Here is a 15,847-nt window from a genome sequence, read left to right as displayed (position 1 = left end):
ACGTAATGCAGACATTTCAATGTGAAGTCTCCCTAGCATTACTACAAAAGAGTCTTCACCAAGTTCCTCTGGCCAAGATCACTGAATCTCCTTAGCTATAGCATATAATGGCTGGTCCATCGCGATTACTGGCACTTGCCCAGGGTTGATGTGTTCAGTACCAGCTTTGATTATATGCATTGCATGTTTAACCAAGGATGGAGAGTGGGCGTTGTCCTGTAAGAGCAGTAACAGAGATATTTTGATTGGATGCGTGGAATTGATAAATTTTAAGTATCAGTCTTTTGCAAAGCTATCGTAGAGTGAATAGTTTTGAGCTAATTGTGTTGTGTTGTATTGTTTGCAATCTCCTGGCTGACATCAGAGTGACAAGGCCCCAAAACAGCTGGTACCATAACTTCCTTCTTTTTTTCAACTTGTGAAACAAGTGTATAGGCATTTGGCAGTGGTTGGACCTCAGGGATGATCACAAGGTTCGAAAAAAAAGAAATGTTTTATTTAACAACACACTCAACACATCTTATTTACGGTTATATGGCGACAAACATATGGTTAAGGACCACACAGATTTGGAGAGGAAACCCGCTGTCGCCACTACATGGGCTACTCTTTCCAATTAGCAGCAAGGGATCTTTTATTTGCGCTTCCCACAGGCAGGATAGCACAAACCATGGCCTTTGTTGAACCAGTTATGGATCACTGGTTGGTGCAAGTGGTTTACACCTACCCGTTGAGCCTTGCGGAGTACTCACTCAGGGTTTGGAGTCAGTATCTGGATTAAAAATCCCATGCCTCGACTGGGATCCGAACCCAGTGCCTACCAACCTGTAGACCGATGGCCTAACCACGACGCCACCGAGGCCGGTCCGCATGGAAAGAGTCACTTGCAGTTGTATAACTTGGATTGTGATCGATATTATCCACCATTCCAATGGTGAACACGTTTGATGTTAGTCCTGGTGGAACAACAACATCTTCCCTCTCAAATTTAGTACAGACGGTGTTGGCAATGTCTGTAGAAATTCCCATCACTCTTTCTTAGGAAATAGACAATCCAAGCTGGTACAGACATTCAACTAGCTCCTTCGTCCTTGTTTCAGCATGTATCTTTAATCCCAGGTAAACAGGAACCGGTGTTTCTTTGCTCTTTGTATGATGACGCCTGGTCTGGGGATTCTTTGTGTGAATCCGTTTTCTGCTATTGAAAATTATGAGCTGAGACAGAGTCAAGGCTGCCTGAGTTCGACCTTCTTCCTGCATCGGTGTGTACTGCGTTTGGACCCTATCCTTTAAATTAGAGCCTGGTCCATCCAAAATCATAGTAATCAAAGCATTAAGAACATGTGGGACTGATTGCTTTCGTGTATCATCTTCAAATGATCCTGTGAAAGTTTGTTGAGTTTTAAACATTTCTCGACGTACAATTTTGGCTACTTGAGCTATTAGCAGAGCCTCGGAGTCATGGTCGACAGCTTTCTGGAAAGCCTCTTCCACATCTCGTTTGAATATTAGTTTTATATCTTTTCCCTTTCCAGCACTGCATTCTTGTAGTATGGGGCAAGCTGCCAAAAGTTTTTGTCGAAGTCTTGTTGAATGGATAGAAGTATTCACACCCAGTGCGTCCAAGCGAGATTGATACAAGTTGATGAGGCTAGTCATGTGAAAAACTGGAGCTGTTGATTCATTGTTTACAAAACTTTGTAAATATGATACAAGCTCTGCAAAGGCAATACCTTTTAAAGTTTCTTTATTGTCATCTGCAGCATGATCAGTTTGGCATGCCTCTACTTTTGATGCACGTTTGTACAACATTTGGAGACACTTATTATGATATACAGAGTCTGTGACTATCATATTTAAAGAGATTTTGATCTTGAAGAACAGTTGCACATTGCGTGACCTTTTGGTCTAATGTCAGTGTTGACACTTAATGAAGAGGGTCAGTACAAGCGGGGCCCCCACATAAAAGCAGCAGTCCGTCTCATGCTGGACAGATCTTCTCGTCTTTTGCTCTTTCCAAATTTCTGGAACTAACTTTGTTTCTGCACATTTTATGCCACAAAGCACCACGTTTTCGAAATGTTTCAACCATACCTTGTCCATCATCCAATTTTGAAAAATCAACATCTGAATGAATGAATGAATGAATGTTTAACGACACCCCAACACGAAAAATACATCGGCTATTGGGTGTCAAACTATGGTAATGCAAATAAATAAAGTGATGATCAACATCAATATAAAAATTCAAGGTTTAAACAAAAACAGTGTAAAGAACAGTGTAAAGAACTGTACAAAAACACAAATATCACAGAATTTTACGGATACTGAATTTTACTCAAAACTTCAATTTTGTGCTGTATTGGCCATTCTCAAAGAGAATGTTACACCCCTGCACCACGGTGAGGTTACAGCATGCGCAGGGGCGCGCGCAATGAATGTTATTCAACAAATTAATGTTAAAAATTTGTATTTTATTTTTATTATTACCGGTGTTACTATATCAATTACAGCATATATATGTATACACGAACACTAGATCGCCGTATATTGCATTAGGGGCCGAACATGTACTGGGGCCGAAACGTCCTGACACCTATCTAATTCAACTTTCTAACTGATGTTATGGAAATATCCGATGTTGACCGAATGGTTCGGTCGAACTACCCGATGGGTCGAACACTTTCTCGAGCACCGACGGGGTTCGAGCCAGCGAGATTCAAGTGTATAGATATATATATACACACCAGACATGGGGCTTACGATGATTTTACGATTTCGTAGGCTAAGATAGCTTCGAAAATATGGTCCCAGGGCCTTTCTACAAGGAAATTCCAGTTAGAGCTGGGGAACTCAGACAATCCCAACCTCAAATTAGCAGGGAAACCCCAGCCCCCGCCACAACAACTGGAAACACCCCACCCCCTCTCAGCACCAAGTGGATTATCAAACTAAATCCCCTCCCAGCAGAAGCGATCACATTGAACACGCTCAGAAGGGATAACCCACACTTGAACCTGAGGGAGGCGACCACTTGGTCAAATGGGTATGTTTTAATAGCTGCTTCACTCAGCAATACTAACCAGCGCATATGCGTTCAAGGGCGCCGTTACCAGTTCACGCCCTATGAACGTAAGCCCAGTAAATGTTTCCACTGTCAGCAGTGGGGACATAGTGCGGCTAAGTGCCGCCATCACAGGTGTGGACAGAAACATGAACTGCGCAAAAACACAAATATCACAGAATTTTACGGATGCTGAATTTTACTCAAAACTTCAATTTTGTGCTGTATTGGCCATTCTCAAAGAAAATGTTACACCCCTGCACCACGGTGAGGTTACAGCACGTGCAGGGGTAAATCAACATCTGAAGTTTTTCTCCCACAAACTGATACCCAGCCCCTCCATGTCCGCCCTGGGAAACTATACTGTGCCAAATAAGTTTAGCAATTACGTACAAGATATGAAATACAGACAACCTGATTGGATGTTGAATTTATTTGTACACATTATTTCATTGATACAGCATTTCTGAATGTAGCCAGCAGTAACACGTTGTCACGATGTCAACGTCGTCACTTTAATGTCGACTGATGAAACGGAGGAGTACATCTACCAAATGTTGAGAGAGGCTCAATAATGTGTGTGTGCACCAGCGGCATTGATGACAGCAGTACATCGTCGTATCATGCTTCTAATGAGACCATTAATCTCAGGAACATTAATTGCGTTCCATTCCCGGTTCAGAGCAATTTGTAGGTCATGGACATTAAGGATATGATGATGGTTTTCGCGTACCCTACGTCCCAGTAGGTCCCATGCATTCTCAATTGGGGACAAGTCAGGGGACTTTGGTGGCCAGTTCAACACTTGGATGTGGTTCCGCTCAAGAAGATTAGTGGTTAGCCTAGCAGTATGTGGTCTAGCATTGTCATGTTGAAACAGAAAGCCAGGATGCTGCTGCAGGAATGGAATGACCACTGGTGTAATGATCTCGTCGCAGTAACGTTGAGCTGTCATGTTTCCGTGAATGAAAACGAGATCTGTTTTACCTCCACCATGAATGCCGGCCCAGACCATGACGCTGCCACCGCCATATCGGTCATGCTGAATGACGTTGTCTGCATCATATCGTTCTCCCCGTCGCCTCCATACAAGACGCCTACCATCCGCAAACTGAACACAAAACCTGGAGTCGTCTGTGAATAATGTCTGATCCCATTGTCTGCGTCGCCAGTGTTGGTGTATTCTGGCCCATCTCAGACGTTCCTGGATGTGACGCGCTGTCAGGGGAACAGCAACAACAGGGCGACGTGCTTGTAATCCAGCAGCATGGAGACGGTTACGGACAGTTTGAGCATGAATTCTAGTGCCTGTGGTTGGCTGCAAAGTACGGGCTAAACGAGGAGCACTTTCGAACCTGTGACGTCGAGATGACGTCACTAAATACCTATCTTCCCTTGGAGTAGTTAATCGTGGTCTACCAGAACGTGGTCGATCTCGCACTTGCCCAGTTTGGTTTACGCGTTGTCGGAGTCGTGATATGATACTGTCATGAACACGAAAGTACTGCGCGACGTCGTGTACGCGTTGACCGGCGTTAAGCCGTCCCATTGCTTCATGACGATAATTGTCCGTTAAGCCTGGACGGCGATCCATTATAACAGGATAAATTCTTCCTTTTGTTTTTGTATAATGTTGGTTCAGTGCATCAAAATGTGATTTCAATACATCAGTATTGCACGCGCTTCTGCGACAGCACGAGCGCACCGCGTTTGCACGCGCAGTACACAGCGGCGTGCGATATGACAAATGGTGTTCTTTTCAATACCCAAAGTGACAGGGCATATGCAACTAACATATTACCAAGTTTTATCACTTTATTTTAATTTATTTGGAAGCAACAGTCATTTACAAAAAGTTGCTAAACTTTTTTGGTTAAGTATAGTTTTTCATTAGATTTTTCCTGACAGATAATACATATATTCCAATCTACATCTCTAAAGGAAGCTGATAAAGATGTCTGATGCACGGCGGAAGGATCATTAGAAGGGTGTAGAACAATATGCTCTTTTCATGGTATCTGTAAAACGAGATGGGCAAATGGAAAACGTTATATAGAAGTATTTTTTCTTCTACTTTTATCAAAAGAAGAGTAACCACTTCAGAGAAATTAACCGACATGCACGCACACATGCACACTCACACTGACACACACACACACACACACACACACACACACACACACACACACACGCACCTACGGACGCACAGACACACACACACACGCTGTGGCGGATATAAGGGGTCCCCAAGAGCCCCCCCCCCCCCTCCCGTAAATTTTCCATTTTTTACGTTAGAGAATCCTTCGGGAATGTTTGTTCGGCAAATGTCATTGGGGCCCCCCTAAATGAATTTTCTGGATCCGCCACTGACATCCACCCACCCCCACCCCCACGCACACACGCACACACAAAGCTTACTACACACACACCATTTTCTTCTTGTTTTTATTCACCAAAGAACGGCTATTTAAAATGTATGCATTGCACATTTACAAAGAAACAACAAAACGGTGGATTTTGGACACTAACGGTATGCCATAGATTTACGCCTCAGATACACATTATAATTTTGCCCAGTTAGCGCTAATTCCGGCATAATTTGGTGGAACTAAAATAACTGACATGGATAAAACATGAAAAAAAAAAAATGCAGAAGTATAATTAAGTTCCAGTTATCTAAACAATGAACAAAGTTCAGTATTATAGGTAAGTTGGAACCGACCGGAAACACGTCGTATATACGAGGGTCGAGTGACGTGCGGTTTTTACCAGCTGGTCTTATTATTATTAGTACTGCATTTACCATGTTACAAAGCTGTAAAATTTAACCTGCTGAAACAGAATGCACACCATAGGCTTTTTAGTTGGTAGATTCATCTAAAGTATGGTATAAACTGTCGTCATTCAAGGTACACTTACGTTCAAAACAAGCACCGCTTACGTCGAACATCTATGGATGGTCACGCGGGACATTTTCTCTTTACGAACTTTAAACGCTAATATCTCGTTTTAAATGGCAAATAAATTTAATATTCGTAATCAGTAGGGTCAGAAGTAGTCGTTGCAGTATGAAATATGCTTTGAACCGTTACCTGCAAACTGACTTCGCTTAACAATTACGCTAGTGTGATCCTTAACCATATGTCCAACACCATATAGGGCAACGGCCCCAGTATTCGACCACATAAGAAAGAAAGGATTATAACATGTTCATTTCATTGGCATTTGCTAATATTTGTTTTTCTTCGTAAATACTTACTGGCAATACTATTTATTGAATAGACCCATGTTTTGTTCATGCAGTATACGCCGACTAGAGTAGGTTTGAGTGCCGCAAGGAAAAGTATTCAGTATTCGACCAGATGAACCAGTATTCGACCACTTTCTAATTAACTAATAAAACTAAACTTTGACGTTTATGTTATAGTAAATGCAGCATATATCAAAAACTAAATCCAAAAAGTGTTGATTTTAACAACTAACACATTTTCAAATATTTCAAATGGATTAAAAGTACATGTATTGCAAATGTTCACGGGATGTTGGATGGTGTAATAGAATGCTATAAAAATGGTCGACGTTCATATTATCATTATAGCCGATGAATATATACTTACGTTCATTCACGTTGTTATCGTCTGCTATTGCGTTTTCAAATGAAAGAATGTTCACCCTGTCGCGTATGTTCAAAATACTTTGGAAAAATCTATATACTATTCAGTTTAAACGAGTATGGTAATTGATTAAATACACTGGTCGTATACTGGGTACTGGTCGAATAGGTCACTGCGCTAACCGTAAATAAAATGTTTCCATCCTTCCTTCACTATTGACAGTCTAAAAAACAATGTGGTTGACCCTCCTTGTCATTGTGGTCCCCCACCAATATAAAATCCTGGGCCCATATTTTCGAAGCTATCTTAGCGTTACGAAATCGTAAGATGATCATAGGTTCTGACGTCACTACAGCACACGCGATATTGACGTCATAGTTTACGATGATTTTACGATTTCGTAGGCTAAGATTGCTTCTAAAATATGGGCCCTGACTACGCCAATGGGAGCGAACGCGAGATGAATACAATTGTAAACGAAATACAAGATAAATGGTATCTTTACTTAACGTTAATTTTATAAGCTACGTATGGTTTGTTTATTGTTGAACAATTCGTAAACATTTCACCTACAAACAATGAAACGCATTTAATCATACGCTGAAAAATATAGTCCAACTTATGCAACGACATAAAAATGCCTTCGGTCAAAAATGACATTTGCGGGATCAAATAGACAATAACATCCGCAAATCTAAAAACTCCATATGGTTATGTCCTAAATGGTAAACAGAATTTTGAAAACCATGAGTTATGACGTCAATCGTTGTAAAACATGAGTTATGACATCACGCGTATGTAGAAATCGTCATGTGACAACTAAGATCACTAAAATTATATTAAAAAAAAAAAAAAAAAAAAAAAAAAAAAATCACTACAATTATCATTAATTACCGCAGCGTTGTTAAATAAAATTGTTCTAAAATCATTATACAATTAAATGGACAAGCTAAAATAACATGTTCTTCTTTTTCGATAAAATTATTACAATAAAAACATAATCGTTCATTTTCTAGAATATTTTCGTATCTCCCCGTTTCAATTCTAAGAGGTGCAACACCGCACCTAAATTTGGCAACACGATACGTCTGTTAAAAACAAAAACAAAAGTGTGGAACTTAGTTAGTGTGGTAGGGGTGTCAGCAGCGAGTCAGCTACCCCATTCCAGTAAATTCCCAAACTTTTTTTTTAGTTCTACATATCATGAATAGCGTTTTAGGCGATTTAAACTTACAAAATGTTGTCGGAGATGGTATTTTACTTCTTAATTCCTGTTCACATCCCTAGAAAATATAACTACGTCACTGAGTTTTTGTACATTCCGATACCAGTACAGCCCTAACAGAAAGATAAAACTGCATCAGATTGCATTTGCACATGCGACACGGACAGCTGTGTAACCACCGACAGTTTCAATACTCGATAACAAAATGTGAGGGTCACGACGTCTGGTCCACATTATTTTCGTTTCATTTTTTTTTATTACTTTCTAGTTATTGATCATATTTGCCATAGAACTGATATAATAATAATTCACTCGACCTAAAGTGGGGTATAAGTCAGTTATATGCCCACGACCAAAACTGTAGGGATATTCACCGATACACCTCGTAAAGTGTGGGTGTAACTATAACTTGTACGGTGTCACTTGAGTGGTTACGATTGTGTAGAGGATTGACATCCAGTAACATGATAACTATAAAACTATTGAATTACAACATTACAACATTACTTTATGTTGAATAATGGATGTTTAACGATATCCCAGCACAACAATACACATCGGCTGTTGGGTGTCAAACAAAATTGTGTATGTACATAAATATGAATATTTGTATTAAACATAAAAAAATGTATTTAAAAACAATGTAAATAGCTGTGAAAAAAACAATATAAAAATGTAGACGAGTATAATTTAAAACTTTATATAAAAATCTGACTGTTTTTAGTAAGATTAAATTAATTCGATGTAGAATTTAAAAGATTATATATGTTATCAGAGAGAGAGAGAGAGAGAGAGAGAGAGAGAGAGAGAGAGAGAGAGAGAGAGAGAGAGAGAGAGAGAGAGAGAGAGAGAGAGAGAGAGAGAGATCCATTACATGTACAATAATTTGGCATAATAATATTGAAATCCAGATTGAAATATCGGGGTAGGATCTATACGAAGTTCAATGCATCAAGAACAATATGTCTACAGGTACGGTGCAGGTAGGGTCATTCGCTATGAAACGCGACAAACTGTGCTTGTTTAGACTCGTTTGGCCGACTGTGGGAAAGTGCATATAAAAGATACCTTGCTGCTAATGGAAAATTTTTTGAGGATAGCTACGAGTCAGAATTATCAAATGTTTGACTTCCAATAGCCGGTGATTATTTAATCAAGCAAACTATATAGATAAACAGTACTTTACTCCCCCTACACTTTTCTTACCAAATGTAATTTGTTTACTGTAACAGGCCTTTTAACCGTTAAGCAACGTGTGTCTCCATTACTGTAAGTTCACCAACTACACTCAGAGTGGTGACGTAACTGTGTAACTGTAAAGGTGTGGTTTATGAAACCTCTACTAAATTGTGCCAGCATTGTGGAATAATATTCAACATGGCGGACGTGCTTTTTAAAAATGACGAGGATGCATGACACTGAGTATCAGTAACGCCTTTACCATCGTGTTCTTTCACACCACATTCATCCAACGTTAGACACACCCACCCTACACACACCCAGTCTAACGAGCGACTGCGATCGACACCCCCTCCCGAACAGGCACTGGTTATAGAGATGGAGAACACTGGACAAAGTATTTGTGTTTTACTTTTCCATGATTTTTCAAAATTTAAAATTAACAGTTCCAATAAAATATTGCTTGGCTCAAAGAGAAATTAAGTCCAATGTGAACATTATTTATGTAAAGGCATATGTTGTGAAACTCATTGTTACCCCAACACGCGATTTGTCGCTTCTCTTGGGATGACAAATCGTGTACCGATACCTGCACTATTTGTCAGGTGGGCGACTGCTATTGGAAACACCTTCGTCTGACGGGGTCAAGGAACTGAATGCCATAGCATGTAGTGTGTTGCATCTGCTGTGATCTAATGAAAGGAGCTTCCCTTTTTGGACCCCTCGAAGTAACGAGTCGTATTATTGGAAACTCCAAGTGGCCTCAGACCACATTTAATGACACTGTTTTCTCATATAGCCCCGGTGGCTGTAGCAGTTTTATTAATTTCACTAGGCCATTGGCCTTTCACAGAAAACTTTACCAACCTGGGGCTAATGAGCACTCAAGAGGACGACCCCTGTTGTCCAGCTCTTTTTCACGTTATATCAATGTAAACAAACACATGTGGGCTAAGGGACCGAATCACACCCATTTCTGTGCATTTTACACAAATGTTGTATGACTCCAAGGTGCTGTGGGCACACTATACATTATCCAGTATAAACAAAGTGCACATACTCACTAACTACATCCTCTTCCCTGTCAAACCCAGTGTAACAATTCAGAATACAAAGCAGCTCCCCAGCCAATAATTACATCACAACAAATCTACAAAATTACCGTATTTTGGTCAACCAAATGGGTGAATAACTCTAAGGCCAAGTGTTATTGCTTTGTGTAGTAGACTGACGTCTCTAAGTCAGAAAGGTAACCATTGATTTTTTTCTGGATATATTTCATGTTTTTAAAATCAAGATGTCAGTGAGAAGTGAATTTAGCTATCTTTTATCGTTACCTATCTCTTTATTTAGTCTGTATTTTATTTGCACTTTGTTGTTGCTCTATTCCATTTTGATATCAATATGTTATATTATTTACAGGTTAAGATTATGTAATGTCTGTTTGCTGTATGTAACATGTAAGGTAATGAACTCGCGGGCCCAACCCTAACATTACCATAACACATTTCAGAGGAAACAAACTATTTAAAAAAAAAAAAGAAAAAAAAAAAAAAAAGAAGAGTTCTTTACGTATTTTTCTAATTGTTGGCGTGATGCAAATGGACTCCTCCCCATGATTAAAGTATGTCTAGGTTACTATTCCTTCCTCTGAAGACCTTCCTGCATCAACGTTTTCTGTCATTCATTCTATCCTTCCATTATTCTGGGTATTCTGGCTGATAGTTTGATAACATCCCCACCAGTCCTGGAGAAAATCCTCAAATTCGAGCAAAAACAACAGAGAAATTGACCACGTTTCACCATGTCCTTAGCACGACAGTTTGCAATAGCCCTTAAAATGGCACTCATGTCTGGATGGTAATTTCTGACCTCAATGTTGGTCTGCTACAACAGAGAAATTGACCTGAACACGTTTCACCATATCCTAAGCACGACAGTTTGTAATGGCCCTTAAAAGGGCACTCATGTCTGGATTATAATTTCTGACATCAGTGTTGGTCTGCTAACCCTAATGTTAACTAGATCATTACATTATATAGGCCAATCATTACTGAATTGTGTGCGATGTTAGAAGATGATCTTAGAAAACAAATGCATATATGTATGCTGCATCTGTAATTACAGTCTCAAGTTAATTACGCGATTTGTAATTTATTTAACGACACCTCAACACATTTAATAAACTACTACTATTTGATGTCTAAAATGGTTATTTCGACACTTCAAGACGCGAGAGACAGAGGGAGGGAGAGCGAGGGCGACGCGCTGGGCCGCTGCTGCCACACAGGCTACTCGTTTCAAAAATAAGCACGCCATTTCTTATATGCACTTTCCCATAGATAGGACAAGACATTTCAGAATCTTTGACATGGGAAGGACAAAAAAAATACACAGAGGGCGATAGATTCTGCGTCGACCCATCGACCTCAAACGAACACCCTACCACTGAACTAAATCCACCCATCTATGGATTTCATTGATGGCAACAAGGGAATCCCCATGTCGTAAGAGTATAAGTCTTTCGAGTTACAGTTGTGTTCCTCTAGCTTTACGTATGCTTTACACCAAAGCTACGTGTCTTTCAGGTTATACTACTAAACGTTTCCTACGACTGCTTCGAGTTACAAACCCCAGGTGTTTGTAACTCGAAGCAGTCTTAAATATTTGGTTTTATGTGTTCGCAAGGACAGCACTTCGACCGTCGTTGGAAAAAAAGTAGTATAACCAGAAATACACATAGCTTTGGCGAAAAGCATACGTAAACCTAGAGGAACACGACTGCAATTCGAAATACTTATACTCTTACGACAAAAAAGGGGATTGCAACACGTATTGACAACAGAAAGGTGGATGTAGTCGAATGGTAGAACGTTCGTATAACGTGCGATGGGTCGACGCAGAATCGATCGCCTTCGGAGTACTTGGATTGTTTTCCTTCCCAATGAATGCCCCCAAGACTGATATGTCAAAGGCTATGGTATGTGCCGTCCTATATATGGGAAAGTGTATATGACAATCACTCACTTACTTTTGAAGGGAGTAGCAGATGTGACAACAGCGGCCCCCCTCTTCATCTGCCTCCCTGCCCTATCGCCTCCCCCTGCGAAGTGTGGGAACAACCATGTTACACATCAAACAGTCGCCGTTTATAAAATGTGCTGAGGTGTCGTTAAATAATCTACAGATCGCATAATTAACCTAAGACTGTAATTACAGATGCAGATGCATACATCAATTGCGATCAAAGTAAAGTGTGTTTTGTTTAACGACACCACTAGAGGACATTGATTTATTAATCATCGGCTGCTGGATGTCAACAATTGCGATCAGTGCATTTGTTTTCAAAGATCATCTTCTAAAATCGCACACAATTCAATAGTGCTTAGTCTGTATAATGTGATGATCTACTTAACACTAGGATTATAATTAAATCACCCTTCGCCTTTTTAAGCACACAAACTATATCAAATTGTTAACATAATTGGTAATGGAAAACTATTTAGTTCAAGGCAACCCATCACATTACCATGTGATTCGGTGTATCTGCTCTGGTGCGTTCACTCTATCAGTAGCAGGGCCTAACTACTTCTGTTATCATTGCAACTGAATTGAAGTGATTTTACTTACTGCTCCATACAATCATGTAAGTAGATTCTTATTTTTTGTGTGTTTTTATTTCCACTTTATATACCACTTGTTTAAATATACTCATAACATAGCATATGTTTTATTGCCAAAGAGACGGGATACACAAACGGTAGGCCCCTACATGGCCTAAAAACTAATTTTGACAATAAATTGATAATCTATACGAGATAAAACTGTTAAATTAGTTATGGCTGTCTCACTGTCAGACAGTATTGTTATGCAAACATTTTCTTACATCAAGAGTTAAATCGCAGTATTTGGCCAGAACTATTGCTATTTTATTTAGTCATTAAAAATTAAATTTATTATTATCAGAGAGCGAATTGAAACTTTTAGAGCGTGAATTACGATGGTTAATAAATGTTATCTCACATAATTATACATCAGGACCCATATTCACAAAACATCGTAAGTCCAGTTTTACAGTAAACGTAAATCTACGACTGAAGAGCTATGAGGCTTCGAGGTGAAGTCAACGCCAGGTGACGCCACACGAAAATAGGGTCCTATGTGAAAAAGGAAACCAGTCTAGCAAGTCGTTTTTGTACACAATTAAAAATAAACAAACAACATCAAAATACAGCGTATTCAACTTGCATTAACTATGAAACGAAATAAAAATAAGTAGAAACTGATGTGCAGATCGAAATTTTGTTTTATTTCTTGTTTGTTGTACCGTATGCTTAATATTCGTAGGTAAGGTGTGTACGTGTTGTACGGTTTTTCGTGACTAACATTAATTCGGACCAACTGCAAAATGGGAGTACAATTATTATTTTGTATTAATATTTTTTTCAGAAGTGATAATCATTGTGGAGTACAATGTCTGTGAATTTACATAAAACTGTATTATGACTTTTTAAAACAAATTATCGTCAATGGCTTGGGTACCAGACGTTTCCTCTCCAAGCCAGTTCGCCCCACCCCCAATATTAATGTTAGACAGTAAAGATGACATTGATTAATATACATGGGTGTTAGTGATCACATGACCTATTTTACCTACAAAGGTAGTCATTGTTTTTTTTTCCCTTATCGATATTTTAAAAAAGGATACACCAAAACGCCAAGTGGGGGCGAACAGGATTTATTTTGTTGGGGATGAACATATTTGACATATTTGAGGTGTGTGTGTGTGTGTGTGTGTGGGGGGGGGGGGGGGGGGGGGGGGGGAATGCAAATTTTACTATCAGTCTTCAAACTTACCTGGATGCTGTGAATGCCTTTTAAGTTAAAATGTATTTTTGCTTTATGACACCACTAGAGCACATTGATAAATTAATCAGCTATTGGATGTCAACCATTTGGTAATTGACGGTTTTCCATTAGCAGCATTATTACTAAGTATACACTTCTCCACACAGGACAGCAAATATCATGGGGTTTTATATACCAGTCATGGGTCACAGTTTGGGACAATATACATTCACACCACTAATAACTATACTTTAATGTTTTTAAAATGTTCCACTTAAAGTGTTTTTGGAATACAGATTGCAATAGTAAAACAATATGGGCCAATTCATAAGCGTACGCATCCCACACCCCGCCCCAGTTGTGTGATAATTGATCTATTCGGGCAAAAATTGTCTGGCCATTCGGGTAAGGATGGTATTGACGTCACATGTCATTCAGGCAAGTTCAGTTCATCCCCCCCCCCCCCCCCCCCTCCACACACACACACTAAAAAAAATGTCCCGTATGCCTGTGGGCCAATTCATGGTTCATTTTAACCTCAGCTGAGTATGTAGTATATTTAATAAGAAACCACAGCACATCAGTAGCATGCAGTGTGACTGTTCATAAATTAATTATTGATGTGAATACATTGTCTGTATATTATCTAAGGCCTGTACGTATTTCATGTATATGGCTTGAGTAAATGATACTGGAAATAAACAAAATTATAATATTATTTTTATCTGTAAATATAAACACGCAATGTGTGATATCTAAAAATCAGTGGATATAGGACAAATCAATGAATAAATGTACTTTATTAACAAAATACAAATTAGTGCGAATCGAAACATGGGGCGAAACGACTCGGTTAGAGGTACGAATCAACCCTGGTCAAAACGACTCGGGTGAACTAGTAATAAGGGCGAAACGACCTGTTACCATATTATTTTGTTAACTGCAAACTTAAACATTTCATCAATGTGCTATATAACAAAATATCAGAGTGAAAGATTTATTAGAAATTACTCCTGTGATGCAGAAGCCCTTGCCGAAGTGATGATAGCCGAGTACCTCGCCCCGCTTCGCGCCGAGGCCAATTGTTCGACTGGAATCACGCTTCATCGAAAAGGCACCGTGACACTAGCTGTACTTGAAATACTTTTACCGATAGCTGCTGGGTGAACACACAACATGAGAGGTATGGCAAAATTCAATTATAATACAAATGTATTCATGTAGCTAAGCTTAATATGTTTTGGACTTATTTTTAAATCAACAAATAGGAAACAACAGGAATGTCTGTTTAAAGAGCCTCCGCAGATACTATAGTATAGGTACTTTAGTACTTAGTATTTGACATACATGTATGGTATTTTTGGCACTTGGACTAGTGAGAAAAGAAACTTGCAGCTTTTACACAGCCAAACATCTATCAAATGTATACAAAATAATATTAAAATAATATTTGGGTGGAGGGGGTGTTATTGGGTTATTGTTCCTTTTCTTTCCTTATTTATAAATCTTTAAAAAAAATTGTAAAATCACTCGGGCAAACTGGTAACAAGGGCAAAACAACATCATAAAAGATGTTATAAAAATATAACATTATAATTTATATAGTATAATACTATTACTGGAATCAGTATAAAGATGCCGGGAGGAGGTGGGGGTGGGGGTGATTATGTGCAAACAAAGACAATACATGTATATTCTACCAGTAATTTGAAGGAAAAACCCCCACAATAACACCCCCACTTTTAATCGCCATCACTAGTACTGGTTGCTATATTTTTGTTTAAGGCCTAACCACTGTCAGTGTCAGTCTATATATGAATTTGTTTTTTAAATCAGTCTGTATTTTGGGGTTTGTTCACCATTTATTTGTTACATCATTGTCACTATATATATATAGATATCGATTTATTTCTGGTT

General features: G+C 39.1%; 1 protein-coding gene across 3 annotated transcripts in view; it reads left to right on the top strand.

Annotated features, from left to right (window-relative positions):
- Window positions 1-12,621: 12,621 nt before the first annotated feature.
- Window positions 12,622-15,847, top strand: part of LOC121381180 — a 36,912-nt gene continuing 33,686 nt past the window's right edge. The window contains exons 1-2 of one of the 3 annotated variants that reach the window (XM_041510358.1): window positions 12,641-12,728; window positions 14,955-15,113. The gene's annotated coding sequence lies outside the window, so the exon portion shown is untranslated. Of the gene's footprint in view, window positions 12,729-14,839; window positions 15,114-15,847 lie in introns of those variants that run through there. The other 2 variants (XM_041510359.1, XM_041510360.1) reach the window with 2 other exon arrangements.

The sequence above is a fragment of the Gigantopelta aegis genome, chromosome 9, assembly GCF_016097555.1.
Source record: "Gigantopelta aegis isolate Gae_Host chromosome 9, Gae_host_genome, whole genome shotgun sequence".
Lineage (NCBI taxonomy): Eukaryota > Metazoa > Mollusca > Gastropoda > Neomphalida > Peltospiridae > Gigantopelta > Gigantopelta aegis.
The sequence above is the reverse complement of the archived record's forward strand: the minus strand, read 5'-3'. Positions and strand labels throughout refer to the sequence as shown.